Below are 20387 nucleotides of genomic sequence, written 5' to 3' on the forward strand. Positions count from 1 at the left end.
ATGCTCAAAGAAACAGATACAATGATACAGAAGACTTGGAGAAAAAGAAAGAAGGAGACCAAGAAACCTCGGTATCTAAAGAGTGCAAGCTCCTGGCTTCATCCCTTCTGAAGACCTTTTTGCACCTCCTGCCCAAGTCCTTAGCTCACACTGTTCCAAGTGGGTTTCTCTTACATAAACCAAGCTCTTTCCAGTGACCCTCATCTTACCATTACTTTATGTAAATGATTCTATTTCTTGGTGCCTTTGTCTCCTTTTTTATCAAATGTTACTACTGCCAGCAAAATGTATTTCTAAATTTCTTTTCTGATGCATTGATTATATGAAAGGATTCCACATAACAAAGTAGGATTAAGTCACAGTGATTCTCTCCCTGTCCCCCTCTTAACAAGATTTAGCCCATAACCAAGTCACATCATTCAATGTAAATAGCCCCAAGAGCTGTTGTCTTAGAAGAAGCTATTGCCCATTCCAGAAACCTACATGTAGAATGGAAATATGGACTTTGGATTCTAGTAGTACAAGCTAAAAATCCCAACATTCAGTACTGCCAGTAAGAGAACCAAGGAGTGGGTCCATACCAATGCAGCTGCCATCTACCTGCTTGGGCATTGTGGATGAGCATGTGCTTATGAGCTCTGGTGCTCCTGTCAAAATATGAGGCTAAGCTGCCAGCCACACCCTGGCTTCAGAGCTTTTCATTAACTCTCTTTCAGTCCTTGGATGTATGTAGAATGTTAGTAATTATGTACAGTTTCAGTTGGAGTTTCCATTGCTCAGAGATCCTTAGACAACCTATGTCTGCTTCTAAGGCATGTGGCTTTTTGCAGAGCTATTGTCTATCACAAGGAATGCAACATGGGTGGCCCAGTGGTGTCTCTTTGCAGCCACTGAACTGCACCACCAACAAAAAAACCCCAGAATATACTGCAGCTGTAAAGAATTAGTTTACACTAAAACAAGGAAAAGAAAAGAAGAAAAAAGAAACTTTCTTAGGAAGGTAAGACAGTGGTGTTTATTAAAAGAGACACTGTTTAAAAAAAAACTCAGAATATTATTAGAAAGAACAAACAGCTTTCTTTTGGGTACAGATGAAAATATAATCCTGTTTATAGTCCTGATATTAAATTTGATAAAATTTTAGTGCCCTTCCTGGCCTGGATGGATGACAACATATCTAGCCGAGGGTTCTTCTGCACGTAGTTACTACATTCCAACCAATGTCACCCATTTACTATCCACTCACCTGTGATGAGGACCATATTTTAGGCAACTACAGTTTACTCTTTCCCATTCAGACCTCACTACCAATTCACTTCATCACCAATCCTCACCCTCAGGAGAGAACAATAAAAACAAATATCTGGACACTGAGCAAATTAAAGCAAATATCTGGGCATTAAGCACTAAAGTAAATGCTTTCCTGGGTAGCCAGCCTGGCTGTCCTCTACATAACTGAGCATATAAGGCCCCAAGCTCCTCTTTTAGGGGACTGTGTTGCCCACTCTCCCTCACTGTATGTATGTGTCCCTAAGCTGTCTTTCTGATGGACAGAAAACAAAACCTTCTAGGGTAGTAGTCCCTCTTACTTGGCTTTCCACCTTGTGGTAGTAGGAAAGATCCAGCTGACCAATAGAAAAATCGACCTCAGTTCAAAAATCCTGGGAAAACTCAGTCTGACGTAGTCAATATCCATATTGGTCCTAGTTCCACCCACAAAACATCAGCTCGTCCTATGGATATCTTAAAGAATGGCTGCATTCTATATAGCTTTTTGTAAGAGGAGAGGACATAGGTAGTTATTTAGTAATTATCACCCCCATTCTTGTTTTAACAGTAAAATCATTTGATGCTCTTAGAAGGTACTACACCATTTAGTCAATATTTTTTTCTAATTTGAAAAATGTGAGAGTGGGAGATTTATAGCTTTTGTGTTCCTCTTTCATCCACTTATTTTCTCTTCATTCCCACAGCCATTTCCTTCATCCAGGGTGAGGGAACAAAGTAGAACTAGTATTGCTTAGTGCTGAGTACAGTGACTTGTGTGCTTTATGTGTGTTATCCAGTGATCTTCCCTACATTTCTGAAGCAACCTTCAAAGTGGTCTACCAACCTTCACACGCGGCCCTCTTCATCCGTACTCTCCCTGGATGTCAGAGTACCATGCTGACCCGTGCTCCCCACCTTCCCATTGTCTTCTGAATGAAACTGTCTCCAGCCTTCCTAGCATCTTCTCCACACCCTATCCAAAAAGATGCCACAGAGCAGCTTTGCTCAGTGTACTTCCATGCCACGTGGATTTGCCCTCTCTGGACTACTTGTTTCAAATTTCTCCCCATACTTCTCATTTAGGAAGTTCTTCTTTCTTTATCAAGTTTCAGCATAAGTGTCATCTTGGCTTTCTGTCCTTATAATTAATTAGGCCTTCATCTCATCTTATAGCACAACCTCCATCTATTATAGGCCTGTGATGTGTTTTATAGGGTAAACTAATTGTTATGATGAGAAGCTGAAGAATTTCCATGGTCCACAAAGCAAAGGCCACTTCTTTTCCATGAAGCAGAGTAATGTGGTATAAGGACTCCCCTTTAAGTGCTGACTTGGGTTTCCAGGCTGCCTTTACTTCACATCTCTGTTATGTCCTTGGATCTTGAAGTCTTTCACTCCCAAACACATAACAGTGAAAAGAGAGTATGGAGGTTAGAGTGGGAGGTTTTAAGGGTCCAGACCAACCCCAATCTCCAGACATTACTCCAAGACCACAACCAAAATTTAACAGAATAGACTAACAGGCATGTGACAACTGACATGTGTTCACCACTTCCATTTTTGCCTTAATATTCTGTTACTCAACACTGTGGCACTCTAAGAAATTAATTTGTTAGAAAAATAAGAAAGGCTTGCCATAGTTACCATTAAGTGTATGGAGCAAGTCACACTGCCAGGACTTCTAAAATGCTAAGCAAATTTGATTCCCTCCCTCAGTTTGGGAGCATATTTACTGGAGGGCAATCCGCTCCAGTGTACCTTGTGATCATTAAAAAGCAAACAAAATTTAGATTTTGCTTTTTCTTCCACATCAGTGCTAGGATAATTCAAACAATTTATAGTTCTTTGTAGCTAAATAAGTTCTCAGACAAACCATAGGACATTTGATATTGTTTTCTAAACTAAGATCACAAGACAACATAACTAGAGACTGTCTAATTTTGGCCAGATTTAAAAGAGGGAAATCCTGTCTAAAACAAAACAAAGTAAAAATAAGGTAAGAATCTTCTGAGGGCACAAGAGAGATCACATCTTCAACAGAAAAAAATGCTTGAAAATATAGACAGTGCTGACTTAGAATGGTTCTATTTAAGATTTCTTGATTTCATGATGCTGTGAAAATTATACGCATTGTGTATAAATCACACTTTGAATTTTGCATTTTGATATTTTTCCATACTAGCAATATTTGTTTATTTTTTTTCATACTAGCAATATTTAGAACAATCCTCTCTCATAATGCTGAGCAGCAGCAGTGAGCTGTAGCCACCAGCCAGCCATGGATCAGGTACTGTTTGTTAAGCTATGATCCTCAAGAGATAGATGCAATAAATACATACCAAATTAATGATGGGTTTATTTGGACATTAATCCATCATAACTTGTGGAGCACACTTAACCTATCTTTAAAGCATAGTAGATCTAAAGCATAATTAATGCAATTATTCTTGAAGCTCTTTCATCTCTCATAAACCTAGGCTGTAAAACTGATGAAGAAAACTGAGGCAGGGAAATGCTACAATATTTGGCAATGGTCCCAGTGCAAATAACAAGTTATTCTAGGACTCCCAGTTTGGGGGATCAGGGGTGGGAACCAAGGCACAACCCAAGATCTTGGGCACCACTTCAGGTCCTTATCTGGCTCCAAAGTAGCTGCCCTCCCAGATCCCCACTGATATCACCAAGGCTATTCAGTGATCTTTATGTCATTGCCAGTGAACTGTCTTTAAACCTCACTTTATGGAATCTCTTAAATAGGATTTGACTTTCCAACTATCTTTGCACTTTTTGACCACTCCAAGCTCCATCCAAGAAAGACTCTGACTCGCAAATTAGCAAATTTTCTTCTTTTAAATTCCCTTGCAGTAGCTGGAGATAGTGGTGCACATATGTAACTCTGGTAGCTTGAGGTACTAAGATTGCCAGGTGAAGCCCAGGCTAAGCAATTAAGTGAGATTCCATCTCAAAATTTGAAAGGGACTGGTGATATAACTCAGTGAGAAGGCTCTGGTTTCAATCTCCAATATAGAAGAAAGCCCTCTCAACACTCATTATTTCATCTTAAAAGGTATCAAAACAGTAATTTTATCTGTGTTAATATATTCTCATGAAATACCTGTCCTTCCCACCAGGCTATATGCTCATGATCATGTTTATTTTTAGTTATAATGACTGCACATGCTAAGGCCACCACATTCCAGAAGTCCTAGAGAGATTTTTGGAATGCTCTGAGGGCTCATCTGAACTTTTTGGATTAACCTAATGAATATAGTGTTTAGACAAGATATCATGTCTGCATCTTGTACTATGAATAACTACTATGAAGACAACAATATGCATTATATTAATTGTTGTAGTTGTCCTGCTTACCTGTTTTGAAACTATCTCATTGATATTTCTTAGAGGAAAGGGATCGATGATGTAGAGTGTGCCTAAGGAGAGTCACATGGAGAGAAAACATTCTCTCAGGCTTCCCAGAGAGCACATTGGCCCAGCAATGGCCGTGACTCATCCACATGGCTGACACTGACAAAGGATCTACAATCTGAGATACAGGATCCCGGGATAAATCCTGAGGGGATTTAACTGACCTTATCAGATCCAAAAGCTACAACTCTTGTTGCATATGTCTTGCTTTATCTTGGTCTTAACCATCCAGCAGAAAAGTATAAAAACAAATTATAAGAAGTAAAGCCATGTTATGTTCAGCTGTAGGAGACTCGGTTCAACAATTTCTGACACTGCCAGTCAAGCAGAAGACTCAATACTATTATGGACTACTGGACCCTTTTAGAATATTTTGCTGAATTAACACACCTATAATATTCAAATGACAGAACTAAACTTAAAAGGGGACACAGATGAATGTTCATTTTGTATCTGTGCATTCACAATAGTTAGGATAGATAAATAGTTGCATTCTCTTAATGAATAGAGGGATTTGTTCTAATAGTGTTTGTAAATAGGATATCATGTCTGCATATTGTACAGCAAATAACCACTAGGAAGAGAGTATGCAGTGTATTAATTATTGCAACTGTCCTACCAATTTGATTTGAAACTGTCTCATTGCTATTTGTTTCTCAATAAAATTATGGAAAAAATAAAATTAATAAAAATTAAAAATAAAATGGAAAAGGAAAAGTGATTGTTCACCTTAAGAAATTAAGAATTTAACATGCTAAAGGAATCACTAGAGATGTGGTTTGTTTCTTTCCCAAGGGTTCATGTTTGGGGAGGTTGGTTTTCAGTTTGGTGATATGAGAGGTGAGGAAACCTTTCTATGATGGTGCCAAATGTGAGGGGGGTCATAGGGCTAGGGCCTCAGAAGGGATTAAGGTAGTTCTGCGGGGACCCTGAATGAATTCTCCTGAAAGCGCTGCTACAAGTAGAGCAAGGTAGGCCATCATTCTGAATGTCTTACCCTAGCATTTCTCGCTCTCACATGTGCTGTATGTTATCGTGTTGCTATCTGCCATGGGGTGGCCTAGCCAAGGGCTCCCTCACCAGAGCTGGCATTGTGTTGTGTGGACTTCTGGCCTCCAAAATTGTGTGACAAACTTTTTTCTTTGTGTAAAAAAAAATTAAGAATTTAAACCCATATGTTTAGAAAAATGATAATACCAACAACAATAAACATCAATAAGAAATGTATGAAAGTGTGTTAGAAATATTATAATTCAGAGTATTACATGAAATGATAAAGAAGTGTTGACCCAAGAAAATCTGTTTGCTGCTCTAATTCAGTAAAATCTTTTGTAGTACAACCAGCTACCAAACTACTGATACTCAAAAATGGAATCGAAACTCTTATAGATATGGTCAGTTGATTTTCAACAAGGATGTCAAGACTACTCTATTGGGAGAGGATGGTATACTTAGTAAGTGATGCAAAAACAAAAACAAAAACAAAAAAAAACCCAGAAACCTACACACAAAACATGAACCTGAGCCTTGCTTTATCCATATGTATAAAGTTCCTAAAGGTAAACACAGGATGAAAGCATCATAATGTTGCATTTGTCAGTAATTTCTTGACTTCATAACAAAATCACAGGCAACAAAGGAAAAAATTGATAAATTGAACTTCATCATAATTGAATCTGCTTGTTCACTAAATGGTACTATCAAGAGAGAAAAAAATATTTGAAAATCACCTATATAATGAGGCCTTGCTATGGTTGGGTTCCAAAAATATCCCCCAAGGAGGTTACTTGAAGGAATGGCGTGTGACCTTAGGGACTACACCTTGTCCCTAGCCCATTCCTCACTGACTCGCACAAGCTCTCTTTTTTTGCTTTCCAGTTGCTGTTAGCATGGCAGCTCTCCTCCACCACTGCCTTTTCTTGGACCCAGCTAACCATAGACTGAAACTTCTGAAACCAAAAGCCAAAATAAATCTTTCCTTCTTGAAGTTCTTTAAAAGCTGTTTAACACTGAGAATGATACTCAGAAAAAAAAAAAAAAACCTCCTACAATGAAAAATATAAAAGGCAAACAGCCCAATTGAAAACTGGGCATGAGATTTGAGTAGATATTTCTCCAAAGAAGATCCACAAATGGCCAGTAAGCACAAAAAAAGTGTTCAACATCACTAATCATCAGTGACATGCAAATCAAAATCAAATGAAATATCACGTCACACACATTGGGAATTTATTTAAAAAACAGAAAAAGGAAGTAATGTGTTGGTGAAGATGGGAAGGATGGGAAACTTGGTACCTAGCTAGTGGGGATGTAAAATGGTGCAGATGCTGTTCAAAACACTTTGGTAGTTCCTCTGAAATTTAACACAGATGTACTATATGATCCAACAATTCTACTTCTACATCTAAAAGATTCAGACACAATTATTCATAACAGCATTATCTACGTTAGCCAACAAGTGAAATAACCCAAATGTCTACCAAAAGATGACTAGATTTAAAAACACGAAGCATACATAAAATGGCATGTTATTCAACCTTCACTCATGACCTGTTTTCACTGAAATAATTCACAAATTGCAGTCTTAATCTTATCCTCCAAGTTTATCACAAAATATCTCACTTTTATTATTTTCACATCATTCTAGTATACCAATAGTCTTTGGGGAAAAAAGGCATCATTCTGTTTATAGTGTTCTATTTTTAGTAGCAGTATTGCCATTTACAAAATATAATCCTTCATTGCTAAAAAGTGAGTGAATGCAGGCAGAGAACTGTACTTTTTTCTGAACTGAAAATGGATTTTAAAAGTATATGTATAAATATGTAATATATAAATATACATATTTTGAATGTAGATATTTATGTGTAATATTTTATTATCATTTTTATGTAATTTCCTGGGTTTTTTTCTGTGAAAAACTAAAGCAAAATCTCACAAAGAACTAGAGAATAAAGATAGTTCTGACACCTGCTACCACAAGGATGAACCTGGGGAGATCTAAGGGAAGTAAGTCAGACACCAAAAGGCAAATATTATATGAATGCACTTACATGAAACACCTAGAGCAGGAAATACATAGAAACAAGAAATAGGTTAGAGCTTACAAGAGGCTGGTTGGAGGAAGGAATGGAGTGCTTAATAGGTGCAGAATTCCTATTTAGTACTCTGCAGCTCTGGAGATGCATAATAGCAATGGTTGCATGAAGATGTGCATACATCATTATCACTGAATTACACCCTTCAAATGCTAGAATGGGAAATTGTATGTTACATACATTTTAGCACAATTTTAAAAAGTAAAACAGAGGTCTGAAGGTCAGGGAAATTTGTTTTCTGTCATCTATGCTAGATAGCAAGTGTGTTCTCTTTACTTAAGTGTCTTCAAATTCAGGAGTGGGGGGGCATAATTGATAGACAAGAGATAGTTTGTGAATTTCCCAGGGTCTTCGGAAATCCTTGTCCCTGCCTATCAACCTAAGGTTGCTCAGCAATCAGTTTTCTTCTTTTCCCCTTTCAAATAGTTTTCATGATAGCAAACAAGGAAGTCAAGCTCCAACACTCCTACATCTTTTGATAAATGAGATGTCACCTCTGCCTGCAGTCATTGTCCATATCAGCGCAACAGAAATCTAAGAGCAAAGCTGAGTTAATATTTTGAGTAAGTAGGGAATCCAGCATCAAGGACCCACAATCCTTAAGGGTTGGTGGAGGGGGACAATTCAAGGAGAGGAATGAGACGAGGAGGAAGAGCTACTGCAATAATGCTCATTTCCTTTTGCCTTGCCACGGGAAAGACCAACAAAACACACAGGCTCAAATGTGACAGAGGCACATTCACCACTAAGGAGCCTGGTTGCTAACAATGTTACCAGCAATAATTCTCATTACCCAGCCAAGGAGCACAGCTTCCACTTTCCATGGCAGAACAATAGTCATAGCAGTCGTAATGGAGGGCTGCATTCCAGACCTCAACCAACAACAGAATAATTTTCAACATCTGGAATAGAACCAAGAGACCCACCAGCTTTAAGATAAATGTCTGCTTTCAGAGAAAGGTATCAATTTGTGTGATATGTTTCTGAAAACCATTAAGAATTAAGTCTTACATCTTTTGCTTGCCTAATTGAATTCAATGATTTTTTTTTAATTAACAAAAGCAATCTTATGTAAGCTTCCTTTCAAGCCCAATGGTGTGTGTGCTGGAGGGCTGGTGCTGAGGAGAAACAGAAGGTTGTAAGGGAAAGCCTTAGGGAGAGCAGGGCATGTTATCTTATAAAGCAATAGCTTATAGGGGAAAAAACAGAGAAAAGGCCATTTCTTCTCAACTTCTCCATTTGCCTGACTTTCCTTGTTATATATCCTTCCAAGAGGCAGGTTACTGATTTCCAAATCATCCTTAAAGATTACTCTTCTTCATTTAATATCTATAGACCAGTGGTGATACAAAAATAAAGATGGCAGTTCTTCCCAGTGTGGGTTAATCTTGGTTGTCCATTTGACTATATTATAGGACTCCTGGAGAGGTGATTACATTGTGACAACCCTAACCTCATCGGTGTTTTAATGAATCATTGATGAATTCATTAAAGAATGGGCTATTGAGTGCCACCTAGTTGGAGGAAGTGGGAAAGGGGGACACGACCCTGCAGACTTCATCTGGTTCCTGGCCCTCTCTTGTTGCCTCTTCCTTTGTTCACTGCTTCCTGGATGTCTAGAGTTGAGGAGTCTCCTCCATTATACCCTCCCAGCTTGATGATCCTGCCTTTGAGCTAGCTGACAAGATACTGAGTCTTCTGAAATGATAAGCAAAAATAATCTGTTTCTTCTTTGAAATTGTATATGTTAGGGCTTTTGTCCTAGCAATAAAAAACTGACCAACATACTCCTCATTCATAAATAGCAACAGACAATAAGACATCTCAGAAATGGCTTTGGTGCAATTGGCTAACTTTTCATAAAGAGATAAGCCAGATATTACTAGATTTTTCTTTTTGTTAGTCCCTCTAAATGTTCCATGCTCTTTTTTGAATCTTCCAATTTTTGATACCAGAGGCCAGGAAGCTTTTCCTTTCTTTCTTCTACTTCAGTCTTCTCACCCTAGTGTCCCATCACTGTCTCTGTGACCCACACCCTCCAGAGATCACAGCTCCAATAGGCACCATTATCCTCCATATCTAGTGCCTCTCTAAGGGGAGGAGCACCCCACCCTTGACATCTTTGGCCAAACTGTGTCATAGAGCCTCCTTCACTCTCAAAGTGTATCCAGGACCAGGTTATTTTTCCATGTCTGAGGCTAACAAAATGACAATGTTTAGTAGTTGCCAGAGGTTAGTAAGGAGGGAGGGCTAAAAAGGCAGAGCACAAAAGATACTTAGGACAGTGAATCTATTCTATAATGGTGGATTTATGGCATTATATATTTGTCCAAACACATAGAATATAGAGAAAAATTCTCTAGCACTTCTAAAATGACAAGGACAGCTTTATTCAGGACTGCTATGATAAGTAGTAAGAGTAGGGGAGAGAGGTAGGGCTTAACTCCAAATATAGCAAAGATAGGCAAAGATTTCTAGCCAGTAAGTGCACTGAGGACATTAATGGATGGAAAATTTCTCACACAAGACATCAAGGCTAAGTGGAATTCTTGCTTGTCCAACTTCACAGTATTATTTCTAAAATTAGGTAGGGTGGCCAGATAACAAGAGTTGGATTCAGGGTGCTCACTTCTCAGGTGAGGCAAGATTCTCAGTAAGCTGACTTCACAGTGTTCTCACTAAGACTAGGAAGAAAAGGCCCAGCAAAGACAGGACCACTGCCAATAGTGTAGCCCTAGTCAACAAGAAGGCATAGAGGGAGCTGATTATAGCTTGGTCAAGGGGAGAGTCTTGGTCAGTTCAGCACTAAGAGTGAGCTGTAAAATAAATGATAAACTTTGGGTAAGAATGGAAAGTCAATATAGATTCCCTGAGCCTAACAGATGTACTACCTTGATGCAAGATGTCATGAGCAGGAAAGGCTGTGTATGTGTAGGGGCAGGAGCTATATGAGAGCTCTATGCCATCTGTTCAATTTATCTATGAACTAAAATGTCTCTAAAAATAGTCTATTAAAATTTTATTGATTAAAGTTTTAAAAGAAACGTAACATTGGATAGCTCCTGATCACACCCAGGTAGGAAGGCAAGTCTTGTGCCCCTGACTGAGCAAGAAGTTGCAATTCAGATTAACTGCTTGGTGTCTGGTGGATCCCTGAGAGATTCGGTGCTAAATGGCTGAAGCGCTGGCTCTGTCATGCATGACCCTTCTCTCTGATTATTTCCTGCCCCTTCTCTTCTTTCCAACATGAACTCTGTGAATAGACTCCTAAAAAGCCATCTACAGTCCTTCCCACTTGCTCTGAGATACCAGCAGGGAATTCTGGGAATGCTTTGAAAGTCAACAGAAGCACCATGCTGGCCCCGCCCCCGGGTGCGCTGAGACAGCGACTGAGAGTGGGTGTGGTGAAGAGCCTGCAATCCCAGCACATGGGAGGCTGAAAATAGGAGGATCATTGTGAGTCCAATCTGTGTAGTGAGACCCTGTAAACCCTGTACTAAACACATAAATGAAAGTCAACAGAGTGAACTGTACACTTCCTTGAGCCAATTGCCTTTCCTCCATCCGAATGCCCTGAAACATGGATATAATGACTGACATAGCTGTCTGGTCACTGCGAGGAGGAAAACTACGTGTCACAGGCAGAAGAATGGAAATAGAAGAAGAAGATAGAACACTGATGTCAATGTGAAGTCTAGACTTCTTGTCTCCAGATATATATTTGCCTGGGACAAGTAGAATCTTTATTTACTCATGCCCCCTATAATTGGGTTTCTGTTACTTCCATCTAAACATAATGCCAACTGACACACTTCTCTACACCCCAAATAGATACAAGGGAATTTCAGCAAATCTATTGCATAAACAAATATCCAAGTAAGATTTGGAGGAGTCCTAAATTTTGCATGTGGTTTTAACTGAGAAGTATTATCCCTCTCCACAGTACATCCCACTAGGTAAGAAAGCTGTGATTACAAAGATCCTATTTTAAATAGTTGAAAACTTGAGGGAAAGGAGAAAAGAAAGGGAAAAAAGAAGAGGAATAAATCATGTATACACATACATGGGATAACTAAGATGATTGTCTGACTAATTTCTATCAGTTTTTTGAAGGCAGCAATTAATGCTTAAAATTTTTATTTTGATCGATTCTACATGCTTCTATCTGGTAATCTGAACAACATTCAAGACAACAATGTACTATATAACAATTATCATTGAATACCTATCATCTTAGGGTTTTCTTGAAATTATGTATTGTTTCTAATGTCTTATCTATTATTTTCTATTCTCTTCAAAATAAAAAAAAATAGTTTGAAGCAAATGAAAAATGCAGGATACTGAATCACAAAGTGAATAATGACTAATTGTAGTTTCAACCAGTGGTAATCAGGGACTCAAAACGTGATCTTTTGAACAAGAAAATCAGTTTACTACTCTACTCAGAAAAAAAAAAAAAACTAGCAGATTTTATTGCTTCCTTACACCAGTGATGTTGGGCTAGTCAAGCAATTTGCTTTGAGCAGTTGGAATGCGAGCAGATTCCTTGCCAGATTTTCCTCTGGTCTGTCTTCTATCTGCCATATGAGGCACACTCTGGGTACCATCTTGGAATGAAGAGATTCTGGAAGCTGTTAGGAATTCAATCTTCAGTTTGAAGTAGAGTCTTCACGATAAACATTTTTCATGAATGGGCAGTAAAGTTTATTCTTATTAGCCATTCAAAATTTGCCATTTTTTTTTACACAGTATCAGGCAATCATACTTGACTAATACATTTACAATGGCTTTCCTATTCAGTCTTATACTAAGCCAAAGTTACCACAGTTATTTAAAAGAAACTTCATACCCTGGCTTCTCTCACCTGTCCAATTTCATCTTCAGCTGCTCTCTTCTTTTCTTACTGTGTTCCAAGCATGCCAGCCTCCTCGTTCTGCATCTAACAGGCCAAATCTGTTTCTGCATAGAACTTTGCATTTGTTGGTCCTCTTGCCCAAAACACTTTTTCCAAATTCCTGTATGATTCATTTGTTAAGGTTCCTCAGGTCTTTAAGAAAGTTTTCTGAGTGAATACTTACCCAGTCCTCTAGTTTTAAATTGTATTTCCAGTTCTTCTGAGCCCCTCTGATTTGTTTTTTAGTTAACATTCATCATATATTAATGCTCTTCCCACCACCTCAGTAGAAGGCAGGGACTTAATTTTCAGATCCTAAATAAAAGAGTGCCTAGGACTCACTATTTATTAACAGATGAGCAAATGGATAAAAGAATAAACTAAAAATCTCAGAATAAAAACATATGAGTAGAACCAAGGAGATACCAGCATAGGGCCTGCCTGGCAAGCACAAGGTCTTGAATTCTATTCCCACTACCAGAATAAAAAACAAAGAATAGGCTGTGTGTGGAGGCACACACCTCTAGTCCCAGCACTTGGGAGACTGAGGCAGGAGGATCGCTGTTAATTTTGGACTAGCCTGAGCCACAAAGTGAATTCAAGGCCAGGCTGAACTGCATGGTTAAAATGCTACCTCAAGAAGATGTGGGAAACCATTAACTGGTATCCATTTTATAATAGTGTCAGCCATTTTCTTAAGTTTCTATTCCCCTGCTGAGTTAAATTTCTGGTCCTTCCCGCCTTGCCCATTACCCATGAATCACGTGCTATGCCCCAGGGGTGGGACCTTCCTCCATTGCCTACATACCTGCTGACGTCAAGAGCCGAGACTTCCTCATTCCTACACTCCCTATATATACCCAGCACCTCCCCTGAATAAACAAGACTTGATCAGACGCTCCTGTCTTGTCTCCATTTCTCGAGTCTCCTGTCCTTTGTCCCCTCCTCCATTCCCCGCTCCTCTCCCAGGTGACCTTCATTGACTGACCTGCTGGACAGGACAAGAAGACACACACAAAAAAAGTATGAGTAGTGTTTTTTTTAAATTAACTTAATAAATACTTATTTCAAAATATGTATTTCATAAAAGAGAAAATATAGATGATTTAAGGTTTATTTATTCATTTATTCATTTATTTGGTGCAAGGCCTTGCTGCACAGCTCAGATTCATAGTGATCTTCCTGTCTCAGCCTCCCCATCACTGGGATTACATGGGTGCACCACCACGCCCATTTTCGTTGCCCAGCTTGGTGCAGGGCTGGCACAGCATGCAGTACCAGGGATCCAACCCGGGTCTTTGTGTTTGCCAGGCAGGCACTTAGGCTCCTGAGCTATCTTCCTGGCCCCTCAATGATTTTTTAAAAAGAAATGTACGTGGCTTTTATTTGTAATCAAATATTAGGAAAGAATACTACAGAAAGCTGCTTTCTCCTTTCACAATGTTTAAAAAAATAATACTCATGTTGGGCAAGAGTCTCTTTTGCTGAGGCAATTTTTCTTACACACTTCAAGTAAATTGTATAGAAATTTATTATTTTGGTATATCAACTAAATACTTGAAAAGTATTAATATTTTTGATTCAATAATTCCCTTTCAGGAATCCTTCACAAAGAAGAAATCAGTATTTGAAGCAAATAATTAGGTACATGGGAGTTACTTATAGCATTATTAATAAAAATTTTAAGATAACCCAAGCAACCAAGAATAGCAAGGCAGTTAAGTGAATCTTAGTACTTTCACAGTTTAGCATATGACATTTGCAAATATAATTTTAATGATATGAGAAATCGCTGACAACATAATATAAATGAAAAGGGCAGAACACAAAATTGCAGACATAGCACAGTCATAATTATGCAAAAATAAGAATATATACGAGAGTAAAAAGCCTGGAAGGAACACAGTATATCAAAATGCTGACAGTGACTACCTCTAGGACATAAAGTTATGGCTGATTCTTACTTTTTTACATACTTTTTTGGATTTTCAAGACTTTCTATGATGATGATCACATGATGCCATTACAGAAGATCCGATGAATATTTGAAACCAATTTTTGTAACAGGAATTCTCTCATGATGCCAGGAAGTGATAGTGCAGAGCAGATAAGCCATTGTTGCTCATATTTGAATGAAGAATATTTGAATTGTGAGATACTATATTTGAGGGGGAAGAAGCAATGAATTCTTAATTAGGTATAATTTTCATGTCATTCTCAGACAAGAATGTATAAGTAATAATCTGCTTTTACCACCAGTTTACATATAGTCCCTTCAAGTCAAAGGTCATACTTTCTCTTTGAATGGCTGTACCGGGCTCATGATACTAGAATGAAATACTTGCAATGGGCTATTCATGAATAAAAGGTTTATTTAGCTCAGTTTTGGATGATCACATCCAAGCTCAGCTGCTGAACCCAAATGGCAACGGGGTGTACAGCAAACCCTTCTGAGACTCTCAGAACAATAGAAATCAAGTCTTTGTATACTAACAGTGGGATCTATAGCATCTCTTTCTGACCTCTCTTGAGAGTTTGGTCCACTGGGGTTTTGTCCACAGGTTAGGAGGTGAAAGAAAAGAAGCCAGGAAGTAAAAATAGATTGGCTGACAAAGAGAGTGGATTCTCACAATTCCTTTGAAGGAACAACCCATAACCCAAGGACTTTCCACTTGACTGTGCCTAACAGGTCTGTTATGCTTTATGCCTGGATGTCTCTCTAAAGCCTCATTTGGCCATAGGGGATGGGCTTTTTGGAGGCAGCTGAATCTACAGTTTTTGACTGATTTGTAGTGCAATGCTGTGATTAAGGGTACTAGGATTAAAGGTGAGGGTTGGATCAGTTGACTCATTGGATTGGCACCACTCAAATCCCAGCAGTCCAGATAAGATAGAGGGCAGAAAGTGGCTTGTTTCCTCCTCTTGCATTTATTCCTTTTGCTTTCTTCTGCTACCATACACTGTTGCCCCTTTGCCATATCACCCTGTCATGTAGCCAGCTAATTACGGACTGAAACCTCCACAAACTATGAGCTAAAGAAATCCTTACTTCCTTAACTTTGTGTGTCTGGCATTGGGTTTCAGCAACTGGAAAAGTAAATAAGAAGGTCCAAAGCAGCAATAGCACTGCCCTGAAAATCAAGCTTTAATATCCAAGAGACACTCATCCATGCAATAGCAGTGTTCCTTATGTCCAACATAGGCTTAACAACTCCATGAAAAATACAGATAATTAAAATACAGTTGAGAAAATAAAAGCAGGAGAGGAAAAAGATGCTGATGAGTGGCAGAATGGAAGCATATAGGAAGACAAGGCATTAAACCAAAAAGAAACAAAAATAGAAGGAAAAAGATGCACAGGAGAAAGGGTAAAAAGATATGTGCTGATATCATACTCTGATGATGCATTATAGCTCTTTCCTTTAAAGGCTTTGGATTAAATCCAATATGGAGCTGACCCAAAAAGGGACTATCTCACGGGCTTTACACCTGCCCCAGATGACGCCTGACCCTGCAGATGTCCTTGACCCTGTAGTCAGATCTGCTCCATGGCTGGGTGACAACCAGCACAGAATGACTCACCAGCTATCAGATAATTTGGAAAAGATACAGAAATGTCAAAGACTTATGTGGGTCACTTACAGCATCTGACACCCACTGGGTCCTGTATCAGTTAACAAAGGTGGAAGGAGTGACCATGGGTGGAGGAAGAGTGTAGATGATAAAGCTGGGTCTTAAGGGGAGAGCCCCAGGTCACCCTCATCAGCAACCTCCACTTCTCTATTTCCTTTAGAGAAAAGAAGCCACACTTTTACCTAGAAAGGAAATGCTGTGACTTGAATATCCCTCCAAAAATCATATTGAAATTTAATTTCTATGTGACAGTATTAAGAAATGAGATCTTTAAGTGATTACTGGGTCATGAGGAGGTCTACCCTCATGAATGGATTAATGTCACAATGGGAGTGGAACAGTTACCACAGGAGTAGGTTCCTGTTAAAAAGGATCAGTATGGGGCTGGGGAATAGCACTTCAGTAGAATAAGCACTTGCCTGGAAATCTCTGGGTCCTGAGTTCAATTCCAGGTACTAAAATAAATAAATAAAATCAATTTGGTCCCCACTTTCTTCTCTTATTGCTTGCACTCCCACTTTGTGATGCTATGGCATGGATTCCCCTATCAGCTGCTAGGACCATGTATTTCAACATCCTACCCTTCAGAATCATGAGTCAAAAATAACTTTTATTGTTTATAAATTACTCAATCTTTGGTACCCTGTCAGAGCAGCAGAAAGTAGACTGAGAAAGGGAAAATAATACAAAGAAAGAAAATGTGGCTGTTAGTCAAAAAGATTTGATATTATCCTTCCCTCCTGGAACCCCTCCACCTCTGCAACATAGTCCTCAACAATCCTCTGTCCACTCAGTGACCCACCCTAGCCTGTGTGCCTTATGGCTCCATTCACTTGCTCTAGTTCCCACCATTCAAGCTGGCCTTGACAGAGACATTTCCTGGGCAAATAGCACTGACAACAGGCCAGAACTCTTCCTCCTCCTTCCTGGTAGCTTCTTAGACAATGAGATGCCAGATCAGGATGGTAAGTATCTCCTCTCTTTACCAAGATAAAGGATTTTAAAAAAAAAAAAGTCATTCCAGAACAGTAAAGAAGTTCCAGAAGAGACTTCAAACTTCCAAATGTTAAGTTTTTGAAACAGTGTTATAAACTACTGAAGCACCTCACTAAAGTGATCAGTGCTAGAAACAAAGCTCAAGGGGATCGTTGAGTGTCTCCTTAGGACACTCTAATGAGTGAGTAGATCCCAACTCTGGGTTACAAAGGGCTGCTGTCACTACATGGAACACCTGATAAAACCTCATGAGTCATGGATTACTACTGAAAAGTGGTCCTTACACACAGCCAGAGATTCAGAAGCACACTTTTTCTCTGGAAATATTGGCTGAACTTCTCAAAGACATGGCCAAGGGTAACAACAGCAAACTGTTCTGTAAAAGTGTCATTGTATCCAACCCCTTTACAATGCAAGCCAACATGAAAGTCCTAGCTATGGATCCAAAGAAGTTCACTTCCTCTTCTGGAGGTTCCATTTTCTAATCTGGCCTTATGCATATGAAAATCTTATTTTCTTTACACTGTCTAGCACAGTGCTTGGATCAATGAAGGAATTCAGAAATGGTTGATACTGCTGGTGATGGTATGCTATCTTAATTGCTGAAGGGTACAGAATAGGTAAGGTATTTATTTCTTTTAAAATATATAATCCAAAAGCAGATAAGACAAATGCACAATATCATTTAAAATGGAATCATAACAAGGTATGAGTTTCTGAGCAAATTAAAGAAATACAATTCTTTTAAATTTTCACAGAATACAATCCCACACCCCCAAGCACCCATCAGCCTGGACTTGTGGACATCTTCCCTGTGCCATCTGTGACATGTTGAGATGGCAGTGGTGATCAACTTAGAAGAAGCCTTTATTAAATATGGTCCAAAATGTATAATTCCTAGTGTGATTGAAAAAAATGAAGTCTGGACTGCCTAAGCTTATCAAGATTGTTCAGTATAATGTCTGTACAAAAGAGTTATAGTCTTACCTAAAAGAATTCATACACATGATATATATTCAGGCATGTCTTGGTGAATCCCAGAGCCTTCCAAGTTGTGCTGACCTAGTCAGTATTATGCCTTCCCACTTCAGAGAGACTCTCAATCTAGTTTTTTTCAAATATTTTGAGGTTCCACCTTTCTTGCTAGCTCCAAGTCACTTCATGGCTCTTGCAATTAACTCTACCATGGTCCTGGATTATGAGTAAAGGGAATTCCTGACATTGCCTATAGATGAAGAAATCACAGTAATTGCTGTGGGGCTCTCCCCATCAAGGAGAAGCTTTGCACCAGAGTTGGAAACTCAGTTGTTGGAACCAGTGTACTGTGGGCATCATGACTGCTTAAAAAAAGAGTCTTCCCTAGTGATGGGTTCAATTTCAGAAAGTATTGTAGAGAACATTACACCATGCACTTGCATTGTAAGTGATCTGAAGTGTGAACTCAGGCTTCAAGAAGCAAAATTTAATATTGATGGGAATGATGAACATCCCTCCACACACCAAAATGTTGACTACCCATTAGATGGGGAAAAGATTTTACATGTCCTGGGATCAATCAGAGATTCAGTTGTAGAAATTCTGTTTGAACAAGATAATAAAGAGAAATCAGCTGCCCCCTTAATATTGGAGTTCCTTCTGCAGTGCTCAGTAAACACCAGAAAACAATGTGCAGAGAACTTGGTAGTCATGGGTGGCACATCTATATTGTCAGGGTTTCTCCATGGGTTGCTTGCAGAAATAAAATATTGAATAAAAACATACCAAAAAGCACTTGGCACAAAGACATTCTGAATTCATACTCTACCTGCAAAGGCTAAGTGTGTGGCCTGGTTGAGAGGGGCTATTTTTGGAGCACTCCAAGTTACACTTGTGAGCCGTTCAGTTTCAAAGGAATATTATAATCAGATAGATTATACCCCTGATTGGTGCTCCCCCAGTAATCCAGCTTTGGACATGATATTTGACTTCAAGAAAGCTCAGCAACCTCTGTTGAAGAGAGAATTTTCCACTGAGAAATAAAAGTCTGATTAAATATAACTTTGTTTCACCTTAAATAGTTGCAAGCAAACTGTACCAAGTATATAGAGCACTTTAGACAACTTTATTGACAGAAGCTTCTTTGTATTTATTCTTCACATTAATATTTAATTCATTTGACTTAGCATCTCTTGTAACCTGTTGCATTTATATCAATAAAATGACATTAAACAGTTTTTTTTAAAAGGATACAAACCTGAAGATTGGGCTGTGGATAAGAGTGGGGAAGGAGCCAGCAGGAAATGCTTCCTGGCAGACGGGAGGTTCAACAGATAGCAAGCATACAATATGGGGCCAATCGTTCAGACAGAAAGAGACAGAAGCAAAGACCACAGGCAGGAAGACAAGGCCTGTTGAGAAACACAAGTAATGGAGTTCAAGTGTGGGAGAGTTGAGAAGAGCTCAGAAGGGCAGTCTGAGACTGGGTTATCGATGGCCCAAATGCCATGCTGTAAAGTTTGTGCTTAATTCAGTGGTCAACTGGGAGTCATTGGAGGTTTTCTTTACTGCTGTGTCAGACTAAATTAAGCATAAACAGTACTTTATGGCTGAGAAGGGAAAACCTAGAAATAGCTCTTGCCTCAGAAACAGGCATAGGGAAAGGTAATGAGAATGAGAGCTCTGATCAAAGCAGAGAGGTTAATTAAATTTCTAATTATTGTGAAAGGCCATTAGAAATCCTAGTTCACTAGAGATAACTGCTGCAGAGTTCTGCACAAGCACAACATTCCTCTTAGTTTTGGATAGCTGTAACAGAGGTGTGTGTGTGTGTGTGTGTGTGTGTGTGTGTGTGTGTGTGTAGGTAAAATATTCAAGCAACTAATAAATGGTAGACATGCAAATGTATGCTTTCCATAGATCTGCTTTTGCCCATGCCCAAACACGCCTGTATCTATGTAGGATGCTGCATGATATCCAGGCAATAACTCTCTAATAGGAATTTACACAATAAACACTAGATTTCAAACTTTGACCCATTGTTCATGGGGAAGATGCTGACCTAACTGAATTTGTTTTAAATTGCTAAGGTTCCC

At 38.9% G+C, this 20387-nt stretch overlaps 1 pseudogene; it reads left to right on the forward strand.

Annotated features, from left to right (window-relative positions):
* The first annotated feature begins 18152 nt into the window (after positions 1 to 18152).
* On the forward strand, positions 18153 to 19335 carry LOC101560605 (annotated as a pseudogene).
* Positions 19336 to 20387: the final 1052 nt, after the last annotated feature.

Source organism: Octodon degus, unplaced genomic scaffold, assembly GCF_000260255.1.
Source record: "Octodon degus isolate 3935 unplaced genomic scaffold, OctDeg1.0 scaffold00053, whole genome shotgun sequence".
NCBI classification, from domain to species: Eukaryota; Metazoa; Chordata; class Mammalia; order Rodentia; family Octodontidae; genus Octodon; species Octodon degus.